We start from the raw sequence: 24,734 nt of genomic DNA on the forward strand, positions 1-24,734 counted from the left end.
CCCTTCCAATAGCTAAAAACTTAATGCGGAGGTTATCTGACATTCCCTGGAAAAGTTATATAACGTGAACCAAACATAAGAATCTTATATTACTAGGCAAATATAACCTTGATTATCTTACATAACCTGAAGTCCTGAACCAAACTCCCCCAAAGAATATATATATATATATATATATATATATATATATATATATATATATATAGGTGGCCACAGCCCACAGCCACAACAAATTTTATCATGGACTAGGTATATAAAAATATGGAGGAATGGTCGTTTTAATCCTTCAGTAGAATAGCTAACTAATTATAAATGCATGTCATTCCTCTCACTTGAGGCAAGTAGTGTGTATATGTAGGATACTCCCTTCTTTATAATAAAAAGATTTATACATGCATGTCATCTCATTTACTCCCAAATCATTTAATCTCTCATTTAATTTCAAATAGCTGTTAAAATTAACGGGTTATCGATACAAGATAAATATATAAATTCATCAATTTTAATTTCTTATAAAGAACATATCAAATAAGTTAAAAATATATTTTAAGTAAAAAACATATGACTCTATATTTTTGTTTTCTCAGTAAATTCATTAAAATTTTTAAAGATAGTAAATTCATTTAAATATTCATTAAAGAATAAAAATAATCATATAGCTAAAATGTTTTCAAAATAATTAAGAGAAATTAAGAAAATACTAGTAATAAAATGAAAAAAAAATACAGTACTTTTAAGTCAATCAAATTTTAATTCCCTTTAATTAATCGATAATTTTGAACCTAATTAATCGATAATATGCATTATGTAAAATCTATAATCATTAACTGATCAACTGAATTATATTGGTTAAAATTTTGTTAACCGAAGTTCTTCGATTTGGTCGGTTAATCGATTTTCTATTGAAGTTTGCACACACTTACACATTTGGTTGAAAGAAATCAAAATTTGTTTGACTTAAAAGTATTGCATTTTTTCACTTTATTACTAGTATTTTCTTAACTTACCTTAATTATTTAAAAACATTTAGCTATAAGAGTACTTTTGTTTGTTAAAAAGTATTTAAATGAAGGAAAAATCATTGTTTTGGTCATTCAAATTTTTTTTGCAGCATTCAATTTAGTCCTTAATTTTCAATTTGAACGATTTAACCCCTATAATTGTTTTCAATTTTGTCAAATATATCATTTAGGGTAACTAACGACTGAGTGACAAAATAGTGGTTAGGGGATTTAATTGACAAAATTTAAATCAATTGGAGGGTCAATTCGTTCGGATTGAAAATTATGGACTAAATTGATGGTTACAAAACAATTGAACGACTAAAAAAGTGATTTTTTCTTAAATGAATTTGCAAAGAAAACAAAGTTATTGTCTGATGCTTTTGACTTAAAATATGTTTTTCACTTTTTTTTGAATGTTACTGGCTCTATTACAATGTACTATCTGTTCATATACTTTTTTTTTTCACTTACATTGAGACTCAATGGAAGTCCAACCCGGGTACCATTAAACCACATAGTCTTGGTATGTTTTTCACTTATTTGATGTGTGGTTTAGGAGGAAACTGATGAATTTCATATTTACTCTTCCATCATTTTTAATTTTAACCGTTATATGAGATGAGGAACTAAAATGATCACTAAACAAACAATTTTGGGACTAAATATGATCACATGTATAATTAAGGGATTGAGTTGATTATTCTAGTATAAGTGAGTGACTAAAATAGTCATTTTTTTAAAAAATAATATTGTAAACTGTTCATAAAAATAATATTTTAGGTTCATACAAATGGCACAAATTTATCAAATTCACTTAAATATATTAATTTTTTTTTTATAAATAATCAAATTCCAACTAGCAGGGATTGAAAAAGGCTTGATTCAAGCCCGAGCTCGTGTGCGCTGGCACCTGGGGGCACGAATGTCCGAAAATTTGCCACTTGGTTCGGCCAGCACCTACTCTCGTGCTACAAGAGAGCACGAGAGGTTGTGGTGCACCGAGAGCACAACTCTCGTGCAACAGCCACCTACTCTCGTGTAGTGGTGCACCGAGAGCACAACTCTCGTGCAACAGAGTCCACGAGAGGTGCAAGGGCCGAAACTGGATGAGGTCGAAAGTTGAGACCGAACCCTGTACGCTAACGGTCAGGAACCCGAAAGTTCTGACTGTTGAGGGGATTGAATTCATCTGTTACGGAATTAATTGTCTATTAATTCCAATTTTGAATTCTGAATTCAATTCCCAGGTAGTGGCCTGCTGTTATAGCTGTTGGAAGGCAGCTTTAATGTCATTTTTAATTGCCATAATAAAGGCTATTGGCTTCTTCAACCCTATATAAGAGAGGGTAGAGGCAGTAGAGTTTTACACACAGAAACATAGAACACAAAAGTTCGTTTTTCAGCTTCAAAACCTCTCTGCTTCTACCCTTTCTTGGCCTACTGTGTTCATAGCCATTGTCTTGCTCGCCGGATTCCTTGTTTGAGTGCTCAAACATTGAATCATTAGCAAGTTTTATCCTAGGAACTTGATCATGATAACTAAATATTAAACTTATGATTGTTAAGCATATCAATCATTATTGTGTGGAAAATATTTTGTATACCATAAAATAATGTACATTCAGTACAAAAATAATGTATTTTTAGTATATTAAAAATGTATTTTCTTTTTTGGTTCATACAGCACTATGTGGACCATGATCCACATAATAATTTGCCTTAAGCATATCAATCGGGCCAGCTCATTCGATTTCGGCAAATTATGCTGTGGACTCAGGTCCACCTTGCAAAGAGGACTTGGATCCAAAAATACACGATTTATATACTGAATTTTCACAATGTACATACTGAATGTTCACAATTTTTATATACTGAATGTTTACAATTTACTTACTGCGTGTTCACAATTTACATGCTGAATGTTCACAATTTACTTACTAAATGTTCATAATTTACACACTGAATGTTCACAATTTGATTATTGTTCATGGCATAACTATTGTTCAGTTTCGCACTAGCCTTATCGGGTTGTCGAACGTAATAGATTTTCGGGTCGAGTTTAAAATGTTTGTCCCTAACCCTAACATCTTAGGTTGTCGAGCTTATTAAGCGGGCTCAATTAAAAGTTTTTAACATTTTTAAATTGACATTCTAATTAAACTTTTAATTTTTATAAACTAGCACATTTACACTAATAAATCTTTATCTTCTTTATATATAATAAAGCAAAATTCAAGGTCACCAAATTTTCCCTCCAAAACATTTTTATATTTTTTGTGAAGGTAAATCAAACATATTACTTTTACAATTATTATCTTTATCCTTGCTATCATATATATATATATATATATATATATATATATATATATATATATATATAACATTTAGATTAAATAAATATTTTTATTAATTACTTTATGTAACTCTTCGTTGTCCAATGTTTATTGGATTTGTAATTTTTTTTTTATAAATATTTTGGTATTTGAAAGGTTATATACATATCAGAATTTTTGTTTAATTAACCATTTAAGAGGATATATATTCTACCACTTCGTATGCTTAATCACTATTACAAATCATAAATACAAATGTGAATGCAAAGTGAACGAAAACTTCTGAAATTCTCAATATTAACATTATATTAAATATACACATACATAGCGCGATAAACCTGAACCCTATAAATAAGTCTTGTGGAGAAAAATGTTGGTGCTGCCGTGGAGCTGCATATGGCTTGTTGGGACCGCGACCGCATTCACGAGGGGGAAGAAGACAGTTGGTTGAAGATTAAGGTGCATGCGTTGTTGCACCATAAAAAATTATGTAAATCCAATTTCATATATAGTATGTGAGTTGTGAGTTCTGCAGTTGTATGTGAATGAAAAATGAAAATGTTGAAGAAATAAACCACCACGGGTATGAGAAAGAAGCCAAAGGTACCCTTAAATAATCTGGAGTATTTGTTTGTTTGTTTTTTTTTTTTTTTTTTTTTAAATGATTTTGAGCATGCTTCACATATGTGAATAACGTCAGACTCCAAAACAATGTCAATGTGAATAAAAATCTCAAAAGTGAAATACAAACAATTAAACGTTAGTATGTTCATAAACATTAAATATTAGTATTTCTTAAACATTAAATATTAGTATGTTCATAATAGACTAAGTAGTATAGAAATATTAGAGAATGTTTATTTTCCTCATTTTATAGAATGATTAATCTAATATTTAAGTTATATATTTCCCCTTAACAAATGTTTGAATTAATTATAGAAAAAATATTTTCTATAATTTTGTATTTTTTAAAAATTACTGTGCCCTTATTTTATACACACACACACACACACACACACACACACACACACACACATATATATATATATATATATATATATATATATATATATATATATATATATATATATATATATACACGGATTAATCAATATTTAAATCCAATATTTCCCTTTAACAAATGTTAGAATTAAATTTTGTAAAAAATATTCTGTAATTTTATATGAAAAAAAAATTCAACTGTGCCTTCATTATATATAGACGGACAGGACCGGGTTAATCAAATATTTTGAAAGTAATATATTCGAATATAATTTTGTATATGAAAAAAAATAAATCAACTGTGTTAATAAATCTGGAAATATATATTAAATGAGAAATTACCCTATAGCAAATTTTATATTTATATAAGTTATAATTCATGTAATTATTTCATCCATTTTTTTAGTTTTATGATTATAAATATTTAAAATTTCTTAGTTTTATATTTATACAAGTTCAAAATTTTTTAGTTTTAAGTTATAATTTCTTAAATTATTTCATTTGTTTGTTGGTCTTTTTTTTTTTTTTTTTTTTTTTAATTCTAAAAAAAAAAATCAGTATTTAAGCATGGTTAGTGATATATAATATTAATGGGTCTAGGGTTTGTTATTTAGGTTTTTTTTTTTTTTTTTTTTTTTTTTTTTTTTTTTTTTTTTTTTTTGCGCAAATTATGTCGTGCAACCGTGTGCATCATGCATGGTGCACACGGTTGCGAAAATGACGTCGTTTTGATTAAAAACACTCATCCGACTTTAAAAAAAAATTGTTTCGATTGCCATTAACGACATTATGTTGTGCATAATTTGAACTATATATCCAGAATGAGTGAACTATATATCCAGAATGAATGAACTATATATCTAGAATGAATGAAATATATATCCAGAATGAATGAACTATATATCCAGAATGAATGAACTATATAGTTTAAATTATGAACAACATAACGTCGTTAACGACAATCGAAACTAAAACTTTTTTTTTAAGGCGGACGTCAAAACGATGTCGTTTTTGCAACATGGTGCACATGGTTGCACAACATAACGCTCCGTTTTTTTTTTTTTTTTTTTTTTTTTTTTTTTTTTGGGGGGGGGGGGGGGGGTGATTTTTTGCAAGATGAATAAAGACTTTGATTTTAAGATATGTACTAACTTTTATCAATATATATATATATATATATATATATATATATATATATATATATATATACACGTACTAACTTTTTAATAATTTGTAATTTTGATTAGTATTTTAATAATTGTTTTTAATAATTTGTAAGTTGATTTGTAATTTTGATTAGTTTGATTTATTATTACTAATTTGACTTTTTTATAGTCAAAATAACGATTGATATGAAACCATAACATTTATACTTAAAATTTTCATACCGTGCATCACACGGGTAAACTACTAGTATAAAATTATACATCATTCAAAATCCAATCAATCTAAATCTCCATTTCCAAATTTCTACTAAAAGTAATTAATTAATATATTTACACTATAATATAATAATTATAATGGGTATTTTATTTTTCATTATTTATTTTCATAAACATATTTTATTTTGTAATAAATTAATTAATATATTTATTACAATTTTATTTACAAATTTAATAAAAAAAAACTAAATATTAGCTTACATATAAAATCTTTGTATATTTTGTTCCACAACACTAAAATAAAGAATATTCTTAAGTGACTAAGATTATCGGGCTAGCCCATTCAGGTCATTAGACTTATCGGTTTTGAGTTCATTGGTCTAAAATATTTTGACACTAACCCTAAATTTTTTTTGTCTTATTGGATTAATTTATCAGTTTCAGGTTAAGATTGACATTCCTAATGTTTGTCCTATAATTTAAAGACCAAAAACACAATTTTTCTTAGAGAAAATTGTTGGATAACCGTTGGTAAAAACGAATAATAATCCTACAAAATAAGGATTATTATTTTTTGTGGAAAAAAGGGGAAGGAAAGGATGAAGAGATAGACTCGTGTTTGGTGTAGGATTTTTAACACGAGTCGAGCGATCACTCTTTCAACGTACTACAGTTCAACGTTTGAGCACCCAAACAAGGCAGCCCTCTCTAGCTATCATTTGTTCACGATAGACGCCAACGCACACAAGCTTAGGCTTGAATCAAGCCCCCTTTTCAATCTCATTTTGGGATTTGATTTACACTCCCTACGCGCAAGAGAGAACCTCTATGCTATACAACTCAATAAGCCTTACACGAGCTCTTGTTTAAATAGCGGGGCAAATCCTCTTCCCAAACCAATGTGGGACAAAAACTTTTCTTTTCTTATTTTTCCAACTTAATGGGTCTACTTTGAGAATCAATATCACATTCACCTATTATCCGTTTTGAACGTACAATATATCAATCTCTTCGTCTCACTACCACAAAATAGCCACTTAACATGCTATTTTATGTCATTTTAAGCTATTTTTTCCAACAAAAATAACCCTTTTTTTGCAGGTTATAGCAAAAAAATAGAATTAAGCTCTCTATAATTAGCACCAACATTTTTAGTTCTTTACTTCTTTAGTTGTCAGCGATGCAATGTTGTTAAATTATTATTCAAAAATGAAATATTTCTATAAAGAATTATTAATGATTGGGAAAGTTGCACTTACTGAGTTACTTAGTTAGGCCTTTCATTTTCCCTTGATCCCCTCTGGGCTCATTTGCACCAGTTGGCCTGAATCATTACCCATTGCCCTAACCATACTAATTAGGCAAATTATATAATGCACCGTGTGTTTTTTTTTTTTTTAAATAAAAATAAACAGTGTTTGTTTTTCGCCGTTTCGCACCCTTTTGCAAAAAGTAACCCTGTTTTTCAGTGTCATTTTGTATACACTGCAGTGTCAGTTCAACACAATTACAGTTTCATTCGATATTTATAGATTCAAATATGTAAAAATGTTATTTAATTTTATTTTATATACACTATAGTTTAATTAAAACACAACTACATGATCATTTTGATATAATTACAGCTTCATTGTAGAATATACACTCAAATATGTGAAATGTTATTCAGTTTCATTTTATATACACTGCAGTTTCATTTCACTATAACTACAGTATCATTTTGATATAACTGCAGTGTCGGTTTAGATATACTATAGTGTCAGTTGGTGTTTAATACACCAAACAAGCGGACTCCGTTAACTATAACGGCGGGCCGTTTTTTTACTTAAAGAAACGGCACCGTTTTTTACCGCAGTGCACGTGCACCGCGGTCTATGATATAACGACTATACTAATTATAGGGAAAGTGTTTCAGTTGGGCCTTTCATTGTCCCTTGATCCCTTTTGGGCTACTTTATGGCAAATTATGCTGTGCATCATGGTGCACACATATGCAAAAATGACATCGTTTTGACTAAAAACGCGCGTCCAATTTAAAAAAAATAATTCAGTTTTGATTCCCATCAACAACATTATGTTGTGCATAATTTCTGAATGTATAGTTATGAAATTATGGATGTATAGTTATGCAATTCTAGATTTATAGTTATGAAATTATGGATGTGTAGTTATGAAGTTATGCAATTCTGGATTTATAGTTATGAAGTTATGCAATTCTGGATTTATAGTTATGAAGTTATGGATGTGTAGTTATGCAATTATGGATGTATAGTAATGAAGTTATGGATGTGTAGTTATGCAATTCTGGATGTATAGTTCTGCAATTCGGATGTATATTTATGCAAACAAAATACACATAAATTATTAACAGAATACAAATAAAATCTGAACATACAAAACGACGTCGTTTTGGATAGGGCGCACAATGCATTGTGCGCCCTGGTGCACGATATAACCGATGTAACGATTGCTATGAGTTGTTATACCATGGGCCAATGTTTACCTTGCAAGATGGACCCTGGTCTTAAACGACCTATAAATTGTGTATTTATAGTATGAAAACGTGAACTTCTAAAATATAAATTGTGTTTCTAAGTAAAAAAACTTAACAACTATAGAAGGAATTTTTTTAATACAATACAAAATTATCAAATCGTGATATGTTTAATATTGTGTGTTCGTAGTATGCAAATTGTAAATTTTTAAAAGATAATTGTGAATATTTAGTATGTAAATTGTGTAGCTAAGTCAGAACAACATCAACATTCAAAATTGTTTAAAAAAATAAAAGTAATTTTTTTTAAAAGTAAGATGGCAATCGTTTGGTAGGAAAACGACGCCGTTTTGGACCCAAGTCCACATTGTAAGGTGGACTCAGGTTCATAGAATAATTTGCATGAACTATGATCCATACATGGTGATAGAATAATTATAGAGCAGACCTGGAGCGAAGAAATATGGAGCGGATCACCCCCGGCACCGAGTGGACTACGCACGCGGCCGAACAGACCATGGAGGGGTCTGCCTCCCCGGGGTCCTCAACTACTACCACGGGGTCCTCGGCTACTATCACGGGGTCCCCGGCTACTATCATGGGGTCCCCGGCTACTGTGCACACGGAGTGACGAACCACCCCGGGGTCGGCCAACATGGGCTCGGCACCCCGGGGTCGGCCTACGTAGGCCTGGCCACCACGGGGTCGACCGACGCACCCCAGGTCGGCCACCCTTTGGGGTCGGCTCAGCCGGGACGGGGTCCCCGCGTTGTCCGAGTCGTGCGGTGGCAGTTGCGACTCCTCCCGCGTACCCCGGGCCACACTTTGGACCTGGTCCTGAGCTAGGACGCGGTCAAAGCGTCAGATCCAACCATCCCCCGTTTTAGGGGGTGCGGTTAGAGGGTTGTAGCATATAAAAACCCCTCCCCTTGTCCTAACAAGGGACACTTGATTCCTATCTCATACTTTTCCTACAACATTTGTCTTGTTATTACACGTCCCGAACCTCTGTAATATCATTTTGTGTTCGATTAATACAATATTTACCGTTTTATTATTCGTTCGTCATCTTCAACATATATTCAGGTTGTATAATCTGGACCCCAGGTTCATATAATCCATCATTTTGGGGTTGGTACGCGAGGTCGGTCCTCGTACTGTCGCTAGGGTATCTAGATTACGTTACGCCCATTCGGCGATAGGCGAGGTCGGACCTCGTACCGCCCCTAGAACGTCTTAGCGATTCTTGGGTTGGAGCCTTTTGACTCGCATCTCGAATCCTTCCGTTCGGTGATAGGCGAGGTCGGACCTCGTACCTCCCCTAGGGTATTTAGATTGCGTTACGCTTGTTCGGCGATAGGCGAGGTCGGACCTCGTACCGCCCCTAGAACGTCTTAGCGATTCCGGGGTTGGAGTCATTTGACTCGCGCCCCGAACCCTTCCATTCAGCGATAGGCGAGGTCGGACCTCGTACCGCCCCTAGGGTGTTAAGATTGCGTTACGCCCGTTCGGCGGTAGGCGAAGCCGGACCTCGTACCGCCCCTAGGACGTTTTAGCGATTCTGGGATGGAGTCCTTTGACTCGAGCCCCCAACCTTTCCGTTCGGCGATAGGCGAGGCCGGACCTTGTACCACCCCTAGGGCATGTGCTACGTCTATGTTGGCCGTTGCGGTCCCCGTGTACGTAGCCGCCACGTCCGGCCGACCCGGTATGGCCGTCCTCAGGTCGGCCGACCTCGCGCCGGCCGACCTAGCGTTGGCCGACCCTGGGGAGGCCGACCCCGCGGTGCCCAAGTACCTGATCTCGCATGTGCCTGTGCTCTTCCACTATTCGGGATAGAATAATTGCTCAACGAAATTATTCCATTACGAACGAAAACAAAACATTATTGTGGGGAGTCGGCCTGTTATTGGGGAGGGGGTAGGCCCTACAAATGTGTTTCTACTGGTAAAATTTCAGCAAGTGTTCCGAGTTGCACACCCGGTCCACCGTCTTGCCCGATGGAATCCTCAACTTGTAGCTGCCCGGGCGTACTATGGCTTCGACCACATATGGTCCTTCCCATTTCTTGGCAAACTTGCCTCCGTCCTGGGGTCGGCTTGCTTCCCTCATCCGGAGGACGTAATCGCCGACTTGAAAGTAGCGAGGCCGGACCCTGTTGTCGTGGTATGCCTTTGTCTGGCGCTGGCAATTTTCCGCGCGAACCATGGCATCCTCCCTTCTGTCATCGATAAGGTGGAGGTCGGCGGCGTGGTGCTCCTCATTGAGGTCGGGGTCGTAAACTGCGACCCGATAGGATGGTATCGCGGCCTCGGTGGGGGCCCGCGCTTCGAACCCGTATGCTAACGCAAACGGAGTTTCCCTGGTGGCTCTTCTTGGGGTGGTGCGGTACGCCCGTAGGACAGTGTTCAACTCCTCCACCCATGTACCTCTGGCTGCGTCCAGGTTCTTCTTGATGCCTTCCACTATAGTTCTGTTGGCGTTCTCCACCTGTCCATTTGCCTGCGGGTACGCCACCGCCACACGGGTGTGTTTTATGTACCATTGGTCGCAGAACTCCTTGAACTCTTTGCTCTCAAACTGGCGCCCGTTGTCGGAGATGATTTGCATGGGGACCCCAAAGCGGTATAGAATGTTCCTCCATACGAACTCCGTGCACGGGGTGCTTGTGATGGTGGCGAGGGGCTCGGCTTTGACCCACTTTGTAAAATAGTCTATGGCGACTATTATGTACTTCCTCTTTGCGGACCCCATAGGTAAGGCCCCGACTATGTCGATTCCCCACCTTGAGAATGTGATCACCGTGCTGATAGGCGTGCAGCTGGTTACTGGCCGACCCAGCTCCGCGTGAAAGTGCTGGCAGGTCGGGCACTCCCAGGCGTACTCTGCGCGCCCCTTGGCCATATTTGGCCAAAATTACCCTTGCGATAGGGCCCTCCTCGCCATGACGAAGGCTCCTTGGTGTGCCGCGCAGGTGCCCTCATGTATCTCTTTCTTGACGGACTTGGCTTCGTCTAGGTACAAACACCGGAGGAGGGCGGCGTTATAGGACCTTTTGTAAAGGGTGTCGCCAAGGAGGACATATGGTGGTGACCTCCTCTTGACTGCCTTAGCGGCCACCTCGTCTGCTGGCTGGGTGCCCGTTCTCTTGTACTCCACCAGGTGGTCTAACCAGCATGGGGCCGAGTTTGTATGGGGAGGGCTGGGTAGGCCTCCAGGGTGGACCTCTGGAGGTCTTCAATCCGTGCTATCTTAAAGACATGCTCCGGGGTGCCGAGGCCGAGCTTGGAGAGCAAGTCCGCGCCCCCGTTTTGACTTCGGGGTACCTCGATCAAGACGGCTATGTGGAGGTCTCCGTACTTTTCACGATTATGTCGTCAACGTAAGCTTGCAGGTTCTGGCCGTGGACCTTCTTGAATACCTTGGCCACCATTCTTGTATACGTGGCTCCCGAGTTCTTGAGCCCGTAGGCCATGACCCGGTTGCAAAGGACCCCTTCGGGGGTGGTGAACGCTGTCTTTTCTTCGTCATCCTCGTGCATGAAGATTTGGTGGTACCCCTGGAAGGCGTCTAGGAAGCTCATGAGCGCACATCTCGTCGTCTCGTCCACCAGCTGGTCTCTGTTGGGTAGCGAGACGGGGTCCATGGGGCATGCCTTGTTGAGGTTCGTGTAGTCCACACACATCCTCCACGTAGGTGGTTTAGGTGCGAGGACTACGTTCTCGAGGAGGGTGTTGACATCCTTCTTCACAAATTCTTGTCTGTCCGCGGCGAGGTAGCGCTTCCGCTGTTGGACCGGCTTGGCTTTGGGGTCCACCGCCAGTTTGTGCGTGATGACCTCCCGACTGAGGGTCGGCATGTCCTCGGGACCCCAGGCGAACACGTCTTTGTATCGGCCGAGGATGATGTTATGGGCGCAGCTGATTTTTACCACCACGAACTCGACCTCCCACCTTTTAACGTGCGGCAGGGTGCCGATCTGCACCTCGAGGGTGATGGAGCCCTCTGTTTCAATGGATTCCCCGGTGACACCGGATAACGCGGTCCATACCTGGGAAAGCTGCTTCCGGGACAGTCCGAGTTGCGTGAAGGTGTCATAATACATGACGTTCACGGAGATCACCGTATCCACCAGTACACCGTGGACAATGATGTCTTTGATCTCCAGCCTGATTACCAACGCATCTCGGTGGGGCAGGGGGCCATCCGGGAGGTCGTCGTCGGTGAACGTTATGGGCTCCCGGTGTGTCCTCTTTTCGTGGGGTACCCGGCCGACCTCCCCCACCTATAGACTCCGCGCCCACCTCCTCCTCTCGGCGGGCATGTCTCCACCCTCAGGGCCGCCGAAGATGATGTGGATGACTTTCTTCTTTGGTGGGCTGTCCGGGTCGGTCTCCTTGTCCTCGGTGAGTTGGCCGAGTTCCCTCTTGCGCGGGGCAGATGCGGATGGTCCGGCACCGCCCTTCTTCTTCCGGGTGTTGGCGGGGCCTTTGGCGGGGTCCTGCCCTGTCCTCTTCACGTATTGGCCTAGGTACCCCACTGGATGGGCTCCTCAATCTGTCTCTTGTGGACCATACACTTGTCCGTGTTTTGCCCGCGCTGCCGATGGAAACGGCAGTACTTCTTCGGGTTGGCCTTGGGGGAGACCTTCAAGCACTCCTCGGGGAACGACACGATGCCCATGTCCTCCGCGTGGTCCAGGATGACGATCACGGGCTGTGCAAGCGGGGTCAGGTGTCGCAGAGGGGCTAGACGAGGACCCCCATGACGGCGTGACCGTGATGGGCGACGATCCTCTTGAGGTTGAGGTGCCTTGTCACTCCGGCCCCGCCCCTTCTCCTCCTCTTTCTTCCTCTACTTGTCTCTCGGATGGTCGCGGTGAGTTGAATTCCCCATCAGCCGGCATCGCGGGCGCGTGAGTGCTGGGACCACCGTGCTCCTCGGAGGGGGCGGAGGTGGTGGTGCCAGGGCACCCCGTCGCAGCCTCGCCGCGACGCGGTCGCCGCCTGCTCGAGCGCGGCGGCCTATTCCTGGGGAGTCGGAATCGGGGATGAGACAGGCGGCGCCGACCCATTGAGCGGGCGATTGTGGGTGAGCCGACCCCGGAGGTCCTTCGCTGTCCCCCGCCGGTTCTCGTTGATCTGATCTCTGAGGTCCCCTCCCGTGGTCCCGTTGGGGTGGTTGGCGAGGGAGAGGTCGCGGGTATTGCGTGATCCCTGCGAGTTGTGGATATTCGACCCGGATCTTGTCATCGCTATGGATGAATGATAGTAGGGAGAGCGCTTAAGCTTGTACAGCCGCTCTCAACAAGAGCACCAATGATGGATTATATGAACCCGGGGGTCCGGATTATACAACCCGAATATATGTTGAATATGACGAACGAATAATAAAACGGTAAATATTGTATTAATCAGAAACAAAATGATATTACAGAGGTTCGGGACGTGTAATAACAGGACAAATGTTGTAGGAAAAGTATGAGATAGGAATCGAGTGTCCCTTGTTAGGACAAGCGGAGGGGTTTTTATATGCTACAACCCTCTAACCGCTCCCCCTAAACCGGGGGATGGTTGGATCTGGCGCTATGACCACGTCCTAGCTCAAGACCGGGTCCAAAGCGTGGCCCGGGGTACGCGGGAGGAGTCGCAACTGCCACCACACGACTCGGACAACGCGAGGACCCCGTCCCGACCGAGCCGACCCCCCAAAGGTCTCCACCGCATGCTCGGCGAGGTGGGCCTTCATATCCTTGATGAACACCTCGGAGTCCTTGTAGCTTGACAGGGCTGCCTTCAGAGCCCACCTCGGAGTCCTTGTAGCTCGACACGGCTGCCTTCGAAGCCTTCTCATGCGCCCGGCGCTCCCGCACATGGCTGGCAATCAACTCGGCATACTTGCCCTCCAACACCGCAGGCTTGCTCCCCATGGCCTTGTGCGCCGCCTCCAACTCTCTGCGACCCCCCATCTCGGCCCCCAGCTGAGCTTGAAGGGTCTCCAACACGTTCTTCCGTGGACGCCGCTCGGGCGACAACTTGCACAACAGCAAGCATGGACGAAGGATGAAGCGTTAAAACACGAGGGGGGTCCGTAATTATCAAGTGGCTTTGGTACTCTCTCGGGCTGACGACTTCTCGCAGCCCCGAGAGTGGGGGACTAATGATAGAATAATTACGGGGTGGACCTGGAGCGAAGAAATATGGAGCGGATCACACCCGGCACCGAGTGGACTACGCACGCGGCCGGACAGACCATGAAGGGGTTTGCCTCCCCGTGGTCCTCAACTACTACCACGGGGTCCTCGACTACTATCACGGGGTCCCCGGCTACTATCACGGGATCCCCGGCTACTATCATGGGGTCCCCGGCTACTGTGCACACGGAGTGACAAACCACCCCGGGGTCGGCCAACATGGGCTCGGCACCCCAGGGTCGGCCTACGTAGGGCCGGCTACCACGGGGTCGGCCGGCGCACCCCGGGTCGGCCACCCTTTGGGGTCGGCTCGGCCGGGACGGGGTCCCCGCGTTATCCGAGTCGTGCGATGGCAGTTGCGACTCCTCCCGCGTACCCCGGGCCACGCTTTGGACCCGGTCCTGAGCTAGGACGCGGTCAAAGCGCCAGATCCAACCATCCCCCGGTTTAGGGGGAGCGGTTAGAGGGTTGTAGCATATAAAAACCCCTCCCCTTGTCCTAACAAGGGACACTTGATTCCTATCTCATACTTTTCCTACAACATTTGTCTTGTTATTACACGTCCCGAACCTCTGTAATATCATTTTGTGTCCGATTAATACAATATTTACCATTTTATTATTCGTTCGTCATATTCAACATATATTCGGGTTGTATAATCCGGACCCCCGGGTTCATATAATCCATCACATGGCAATTTATATCCTGCACCAGGGCGCGCATTGCATTGTGCGCCCTAAAGCAAAACGACGTCGTTTCAGAATTTTTTTTTTTTTTTTTTTTTGAAATTTCACTACCCTGTGTTGGTGGTTAATTTTCTTTAAAAAAAATCTCATGTTAAAAAATGTACATAATTTTATACTAGAATATACATAATTGTATACATGAATGTAAATAATTGTATAACAAAATACACATACTTTTTTCTTTTTAAAGATAATACATATAATCTAACATACTCCGTAATACAAAATATACATAAACTTTTAATATAATAAACATCAACTCTTAACATAATACACATAAATTTCCTGTTTCGGATGTACATAATTGTATAAAAAAAAGATGTACATGATTGTATAAAAAATGTACATAATTGTATAAATAAATACACATAATTGTATAAAAAATACACATAATTGTATAAACAAATACACATAATTGTATAAAAAATACACATAATTATATAAACAAATACACAATAATCACGTCAACTCCCTACATAACTTACCAAAACGACGTCGTTTTGGGAGACGCGGGATGCACAGTGCTGTGCGCGCCGTGGTGCAGGGTATAATGATCCTCCATATAGTTGTGTGGATCACAAATAAAAGAGTTAATTCCAGCATTAGTCCTCCGACTATCATGATTTTCCATAAGAGAAAACTTCAATTTTGGTCATATGACTATAGGGGCTTTGTTAATTTCAGCACCAGACTTTCAAAATTGTCAATTTAGTAGCTTGACTATGCAACTTTTATCAATTTTGGTCACTCCGGTCAAATTGCCGGCCAAATTTCACCAGAAGATGTTAACAGTTAAAATAATGAGGGTATTTTAGTCATTTCACATCTCTTCCTTCTTCTCCGGCGAATTCATTTTTTCTCGCGAATCCGTCGCAGCAGCACACCTTCCAAAGCATACTTAAACTCATTCGTTCAAACCGTCGCCAGCGATTTATTAGTGTTCAGATGGCCAAAATTCCGGTTGAAAACATTTGACTGTTTGTGTAAGGGGAGCTTGAGATATCGGCGGCCCTAGAAATCTTCGAACTACACTTCTCTTTGTGCTTGTCCAGCGCATTTCCTGCCAAAATTCCGGTTGAAAGCTTTTCTGGCCAAAAAAAGGCTTGCTCGGAGAAGAAAGCGAAATGCTAAAACTGATGCTGGTACCTATATATTCTAAAATTTCTCTATATCAACATTATGCTAAAATTGATGTTGAATAAATACTTCTCTTTTTGGATAATGTTGAAAGCATCGCAGCTCACCTCATCCTCGGATTCACCGGAAAAGATGAATTCGTCAGAGAAGAATGAAAGAGATGTGAAATGACTAAAATATCCTCATTATTTTAACTATTAAAATTTTCCGACGAAATTTGGCCGACAATTTGACCGAAGTGACCAAAATTGATAAAAATTGCATAGTCAAGGCACTAATTGGGAGAAAACTCTCTGTATCCTTCGCGCATGCAGTCCGATCACGATCTCTGACGGTGATCGTCTCCGATCGTGCTTCTTGAACGTGGCCCTCTCTCCTAGTTGTGCCTAGGGGAGTTTCTCCCTAATGTATCTAGCGCTCGTGTATAAATGGCGTTGGTTTATGTACATCATCAAGGTGAGCGATCTGTGTGTGACTTTTACACTGTGCGATTTGCGCTTTCTCTCGTGATCTGTTTTTGGATAGCGTGTTTCGACTCCGGTAATATGGCAGTGCGACCGACCCCGACTCTTAGCCTTATTGAGGATAAGTGGGCTGATCTGTCCCTGGCTGATGAAGAATGCGGCGGCTTAACGGCGCCGGATACCCAGGTTGTCGACGAGGGTACATCACAATGGGAATTGGTGGGGCGCTTCCTCACCGATCGGGCGATTAAATTCGAACATATGCAGCAGGTGATGGCATCGGTCTGGAGGCCAGTCATGGGTATGCATGTCGACCTGCTAGATGAGAATCTGTTTCTATTCCATTTCCCTCACCCTAAGGACATGCAACGTGTTCTCGACGACGGTCCGTGGTCGTACGAGAACAACCTATTGGTCTGTGCGCAGATCAAGCCAGGGATGCGGCTGGACGAGGTGGATCTTAACCATATCCCTTTTTGGGTCCAAGCTCATGGTCTGCCAGCGGTTTATGCATCGCAGGATTTCATCACCATGATCGGGGATCATGTGGGCACTTTCATGTTGATGGATCATAATAACTTTGGGGGCTCATGGAGAAGCTACTTCAGGATCCATGTAATGTTAGACGTGAATCTTCCGCTCAAAAGGAGGATGAAGTTGCTCCACAGGGACGGTACATCCCAATGGATCACGCTCAGGTATGAGAGGCCCAATCTCTTTTGTTTCTGCTGTGGAATTCTGGGGCATACAGAAAAGTTCTGTTAAAAAATGTATAAGGAGGGGATAGAGCTGGAGGCATTTCCGTTTGGGGCTTGGATGAAGGCAGGACCTAGGTGTCAGGTTAAGCCGGTCGGAGCGAGATGGCTCTTACCGTCAAAATCCAAGGCGGTGGTCGTGGCAGCTGGGGCTGTGTCACCGGCAGCGGCTTTGGCAATGGTGGAGGAGGGCAGTGGGATACACGGCAATTTGAAGAGACGCAGAGAGGGTGATGCGGCGTCTGGGGAAGATTCGGGGAAGGATGTGGTGATGGAGGAACACACAAAAACCTTTGATAAGGCGGGGTTTGGAACTCAGTCCTGCCCACCACAATGAGCATTTTGAGTTGGAACTGTCGAGATTTGGGTGACACCCGGACAGTTCGTGAGCTAATGGGCTTGGTAGCCCATGCGCGACCCAGTATCGTTTTCTTGATGGAAACATTATCAGTTACAAGCAAGATTGAGAGTTTGAGGGTGCGGTTGGGCTTCGAGGGGATGTTGAGCGTTGATCGTGTAAGCAGAGGTGGGGGCTTGGCATTGTTATGGCGTGATTCTGACATGGTGAACCTTTTGAGCCTGTCCAATCATCATATGGATGTGGAGGTTAGCATACCGGATAAACCACTGTGGCGACTTACGTGTTTCTATGGGAATCCTGATCAATCTAAAAGGCACGAAACTTGGGATTTACTGAGGCAATTGCAGGATCATTCGAATCTCCCTTGGGTTGTTCTCGGGGATTTCAACGATATCTCTTGCCAATCCGAGAAGCGTGGTACACATCTGCAGTCGGAAGCCCTTATAGATGGTTTTAATTTAACTTTAAGTGATTGTTCTTTGGTAGACTTAGGGATGACGGGTTCCCGCTTCACATGGGAACGAGGACGGGGAACTGAAAGTTGGGTGGAGAAGAGACTTGATAGAGCGGTTGCATCGATGAACAGGATGGATTTGCATGAGGGAGCAGAAGTTCACAATCTCTTAACATTCGAGTCAGACCATAATGCCATTTTTCTGGACTTAGAACCGCGGCCGATACGGCAATCTGCAAAGACATTCCGTTTCGAATCGGCATGGCTTCTGAAGGAGGGATGCGGTAAGGTGGTGTATACAGCCTGGAGACAGTCTTCTGGTTTAGATTTTCAACAGCGGCTTACTCTATGTGCGCAACAGTTGGGCCGGTAGGGAGGGGAGTACAGGCGGAAGTTTGGCCGGCCCATTACGGTGCTCCGCCGTATGCTGGATCAGTTACGGGATAATAGGGTTCAAGCCGCGGTGCAACAGTATAGGGAGGCCGAAGAAGAGATAACTTCGCTTCTCGATCAAGAAGAACTATTTTGGAAGCAGCGTTCTAAACAATTATGGCTTAAACATGGGGATTCGAACACTAAGTATTTTCACAAGGTGGCTTCTTTAAGAAAACGGTGCAATACTTTGTCCCGACTGAAGAATTCCCAGGGAGTTTGGAAGGAAGGAGCGAACTTGAACATTGAGGTCCTCAGGTACTATAACTTTATTTTTCAGTCCGAGTATAACACGACTAATATGCTTGATCGGGTCCATCCACGGATCACCGAGGATATGAATGCGAATTTGCAACAGCCTTTTACGGTGGCCGATGTTAAGGCTGCATTTTTTTCCATGGCCCCGGAGAAAGCCCCGGGACCAGATGGAATGACGCCTGCCTTTTTCCAGCATTTCTGGCCAGTGTTGGGCCATGATCTGGCCATGTTCGTCCTGCAGTGTATCTCAACGGCCTCTTTCCCTGCGGGGCTCAATGAGTGAAACATTGTTTTGATTCCTAAAAAGAAGATACCAGAGAAGGTCACTGATTTACGGCCAATTGCACTTTGCAATGTGGCCTCTAAAGTCATTGCAAAAGTTTTGGCAAACAGGCTGAAAGGAGTGTTGGACACAGTGGTTTCACAATCACAAAGTGCCTTTGTTCCCAACAGGTTGCTCACGGATAATATCATTGTTGCCGGGGAGGTGGGCCATTTTTTGCGGAGGAAGACGAATGGAGCGATGGGGTGGGCAGCTCTGAAACTTGACATGGCCAAAGCTTACGACAGGATGGAATGGGGCTACCTGAAAGGAATGTTAGAAGTGTTTGGTTTTGAGCGGAAGTGGATTGATCTCCTACTCCATTGTGTTACCACGGTTAGGTATAACATTCAAGTTAATGGGTCGGGGTGGGATCAGTGTGTCCAACCCGTGGCATTCGCCAAGGGGATCCTTTATCCCCGTACCTTTTCATCATTTGTGCCGAAGGATTGTCTGTCCTTCTGTAGCAGGCTGAGGGGCGGGGTGACATTCATGGGGTTCGAATTGCGCATGGGGCTCCGGCCGTGACGCACTTATTCTTTGCGTACGACAGTCTGCTTTTTTTTCAGGGCTACTAATGGGGAGGCTCAGTCAGTTAAGGGGTGTCTGGATAGCTACAGTGCACCATCGGGGCAACTCTTCAACTATGAAAAATCTAGCATCATGTTTAGTTCAAACACGGGTACTGGGACGAGAGAGATGGTCATGGCATGCATGGGGGTTCGAGAGACGGCAGATTTTGGCCGCTACCTAGGATTACCTTCAGTCCTGGGGCGTAATAAATCGGCCACCTTTCGGTACATAGAGAAGAAGGTTCGGGAGCGGTTAGGGTCGTGGCAACATCGTTTCTTATCGAAAGCAGGTAAAGAAGTCATGTTAAAAAGTGTTGCGTAGGCCCTCCCAAATTTTACTATGTCTGTCTTCTTGATACCAGGTCGGTTGTGCGATAAGATAGAAAAATTATTCAATCGCTACTGGTGGGGCGGAGGAGTGTCGAATGGTAGAGGTGTGCACTTGATGAGTTGGTCTTGTTTAAGTGTGCCAAAATGTCGGGGTGGGCTGGGTTTTCGACGCTTGCACGAGTTCAATATTGCATTGCTTGCCAAACAGGGGTGGCGTGTATTGACTACTCCGCATTCGCTGGTTAGTCGGCCCTTGAAAGCAAAGTACTTTCCGAAATGTGAGTTCATGGAGGCTAATATTGGTCACAACCCAAGTTACATATGGCGGAGCATCATGGTAGGTTAGGGTGTTTTGCGAGAGGGCTTAGCACGCCATATCGGGGATGGTAAGGACACAAAAATCTGGAGTTGGCCTTGGCTAGCTGATCCATCTACTGCCAGTCTTATTACAGCTCCGGTGGACGCTCTACGGGAGGCTACTATCAGTGGTCTTATGAATGAACGTGGACAGTGGGACGAGGAGATCCTCAACGACCTCTTTGAAGAATCAGACGTGCGCAGGATTATTGCTACCCCCATAGCAGCTCATGTGCCGGACTCTTGGCGGGTGGGTGGGTGACATTCGAGGAGCTTATTCGGTCAAGCATGAGTATAAGCTTCTAACAGCCGATTGTGTTCTGCATACCCCTGGGGAGTTCGCTGTGTGAGAGAAGATTTGGAGTTTGCCAATTCCACCCAAGGTACGTAATTTAATTTGGCGCTACGCTCGTGGCATCCTTCCGGTTCGTGAAAACATAAAGACTAAACATGTGTGGATTGGGGGCTGGTGTCCGCTTTGTGGACAGTATGCAGAAACAACCGAACATTTGCTAGGCGAGTGTTGGACAGCACGGCAGATTTGGAAGAGAGACGACGTGCTACAAGGGGCTTCTATTCAAGCTTTTATTGAAACTATTTTATCCAGTTCAAGTGGGGAGAGGGCGATGCATATGGCTGCAGTTTTTTGGATGTTGTGGATCGTGAGGAATGATCGGGTATGGAGGAACAAGTTGTGGGACATAGCGGTGGTGCATAGTCACGTTCTATGGCTGATCTCCACTTGGAAGGACGCATACAAGCTGGCAGCTCCCAGAGCAGGTATCGATGATGTTTGTGTCATCTGGGAACCTCATCCACGACACTGGCTCAAATGCAACGTGGACGCCGCAATTCTGGTCGATACCGTGGGCTTCGGGGCGGTAATACGAGACCACGGGGGTAGCTTTGTGGCAGCGAAGAATGGCCGGTTGGTCTGCATTCGGGATCCTTTGATGGCAGAGGCATGTGCAGTTAAAGAAGCTCTCTCTTGGCTTCGTGGGCTTGGCCACGATCGCTTAATCATAGAAACTGATTGTTTACTTTTTTGCAATGCTTTTCATTCTAATCATTTGGATTTTTCTTATGTAGATTCTATTGTGAAGAAAATGTTTGTTGATTGCTAGAGACATTGGGAACGTTGTTGTTCGCCATGTTAAGAGATCAGCGAATCGAGTGGCTCATGTCCTTGCACGAGCAACGGATTCTTCGGCTGACTCGGGTGTGTGATCGATTGTACCTCCAGATTGTATCTCCAGTTTACTGATTTAGTAATACTAATGCCTTTGGTTTTCAGAAAAAAAAAAAAAGGCACTACATTGACACTCTTGAAAGTCAGGTGCTGAAATTAACAAAGCCCCTATAGTCATATGACTGAAATTGAAATTTTCTCTTTCCATAATTGGTCCTCGACTTTCAATTTGGACAATTTAGACACTTGACTATCAAAATGTTTCCAATGTTGATCCTTCCGTCCCAAGCTAGTTAAGTAGACATTAAAATGAGGGCTAAAACAGTCTTTTAACATGCTCCTCATATAATACGTCCTTCTCCACCATATACGCCCTTCTTCTCCATATACACCATTAAAATCAAAATAACTCCTTTTTCTGTTAACCCGTAGGCCGTAGCCATGGCTGACATCTTCCTTCTTATCCATCCACGAAAATCTGTACATATACTCATGTAGTTCAATAGTTGACTCAAAGGAAGACCGTGATGATGCTGAGAAGAGGTTTGCGGACATTGACATCGCTGAGAGGGAGCTTGAGCTTCGTTTCCACGCCGCCGATTTACCGTAGCTTCTCCACGAAGTATATTTAGAGTACAAGTGCAGCCCAACATAGACACTAAGGTGAAGCAATTTAGTCTAAATCAAGAGACAGAACATGAGCAAAGTATGATGGAACCATATCCAATAAGAGTAAGAAGAAACTAAAAAACGAAGCAAACAAGTTATTTATCTTTAGAGCATAATAAATACTCTATAAGACAGGGGAAAGAACAAATAAGGTGGAAAGTCTAAACATAGTAACTGCATAATAAGGTGCTTAGATAGTTAGATATGAACCTGCTATTGACTGTAAAAAAAACTCATCCAAATCCTTTCCCTGGTCTGCACAACCACAAAATGTGACAGACATTAGTGCGAGTGCTGATCTGTTCTCATATTAAAGAATTCTACAAATCATTACATAATCAAATACATCATGTTTCAAGTGTTATCTGAAGAAATATTTATTATTCCAATCAAATCAAATTCTGTTATTATCTCAAGCTAGTACAAGAAAACAAACAAGCACTACAACAATATACTTAGATGACAGACAAGTTCTCAAGACTTCCAAGTTCCAAAACAATACCTCCACAATATGCTCAACAGTAAAATTAGATGTCATTTCTTCATACCTTTGAGTAAAATGGGGAGAACTCTTGGAAATTTGACTATATAATTAAGAATTTTCCTAAATATATTTGCAGTATTAAGAATTTTCCTAGATATATTTTGTATGTATATGTGTCATGGTTTAGCTTTTAAAGGTTAACCAGCGAAAATATGCAAATGGGGGACAATGATATATAGTGTATTTTTCAAAAGATATTCATGGTACATACTATATATTTTGCAGTAATTAGAGGTGGCCACAGCCACATCAAATTTTATCATGGCTCAGGTTTATAAAAATATGGAAGAATGGTCATTTTAATCATTCAGTAGAATAGCTAACTAATTATACATGTCATCTCATTTACTCCCTAATCATTTAATCTCTCATTTCAAATAGCAGTTAAAATTAAGGGGTAATACAATGATAAATATATAAATTCATCAATTTTCTTATAGAGCACATATCAAAAATATATTTTAAGTAAAAAACATATGACTCTATTTTTGTTTTCTCGGTAAATTTATTTAAATATTCATTAAAGAATAAAAATAATCATATAGCTAAATGTTTTCAAAATAATTAATTAAGAGAAGTTAAGAAAATACTAGTAATAAAATGAAAAAAAAATGATGTACTTTTAAGTCAATAAAATTTTGATTCCCTTCAATTAAATGATAATTTCGAACCAAATTAATCGATAGTATGCATTATGTAAAATCTCTAACCATTAACTGAACTAAATTATATTGGTTAAAAAATTGTTAACCAAAGTTCTTCGATTTGGTCGGTTAATTGATTTTCTATTGAAGTTTGCACACCCCTACACATTTGGTTAAAGGAAATCAAAATTTATTTGACTTAAAAGTATTGCATTTTTTACTTTATTACTAGTATTTTCTTAACTAACCTTAATTATTTTAAAAACATTTAGCTATAGGAGTACTTTTGTTTGTTAAAAAGTATTTAAATGAAGGAAAAATCATTGTTTTAGTCATTCAATTGTTTTGCAACTGTCAATTTAGTCCTTAATTTTCAATTTGAACGATTTAATCCCTACAATTGTTTTAAATTTTGTCAAACATATCCTTTAGGGTAACTAACGACTGACTGACAAAATCGTGGTTAGGGGATTTAATTGACGAAATTTAAATCAATTGGAGGGTCAATTCGTTCAGATTGAAAATTAGGGACTAAATTGATGGTTACAATACAATTGAGCGACTAAAAAAGTGATTTTTTTCTTAAATGAATTTACAAAGAAAACAAAGTTATTGTCTGATGAGGCAGTCTAGGAATTTATTCTCTTTTAGAACTTTAAGCCCACTTGCATAAATAGACCTCCATACAGAAAGGTAAAAATCACTAGCCTTTGTAATTAGAGTACATGCTCCGCAATTCTCGTAATACCGGATCGTGATCGTCGATCGTGTATTCCGATCGAGTTCGCCGTTAGTGGCTCTCTCTCTTGATCGTGTCCAAGACAGTATCTCCCTAGAATTCTAGGGTTTTTATTATGTTTTATTCTCCAATGAATACACCATTGATAATTTGTTTTCTAGCTCTCATATCCTATCTCACCATGGATATTCGACAAATTGAGGAGCACTGCGCTTACCTGACGATCGCCGAGGAAGAGGTGAGCGGCCTAGAGGCCCCTGATCTACCGAGCCCAAATGTTGCGGCAAATCTCCACTGTTTGATTGGGCATTTTCTCACCAATCGCCCGATTAAATTTGACTACATGCAATAAG

The 24,734-nt window shown here is 41.5% G+C and overlaps 1 long non-coding RNA gene across 1 annotated transcript; it reads left to right on the forward strand.

Moving 5' to 3' along the window:
- Nucleotides 1-1,426: 1,426 nt before the first annotated feature.
- On the forward strand, nt 1,427-23,204 carry LOC109188610. Its single transcript, XR_002055460.1, has 3 exons — nt 1,427-1,439; nt 12,565-12,569; nt 23,093-23,204. It is a non-coding gene; the product is annotated as an uncharacterized LOC109188610 (long non-coding RNA).
- The last annotated feature ends 1,530 nt before the right edge of the window (nt 23,205-24,734 follow it).

The sequence above is a fragment of the Ipomoea nil genome, unplaced genomic scaffold (assembly GCF_001879475.1).
Source record: "Ipomoea nil cultivar Tokyo-kokei standard unplaced genomic scaffold, Asagao_1.1 scaffold1447, whole genome shotgun sequence".
NCBI classification, from domain to species: domain Eukaryota; kingdom Viridiplantae; phylum Streptophyta; class Magnoliopsida; order Solanales; family Convolvulaceae; genus Ipomoea; species Ipomoea nil.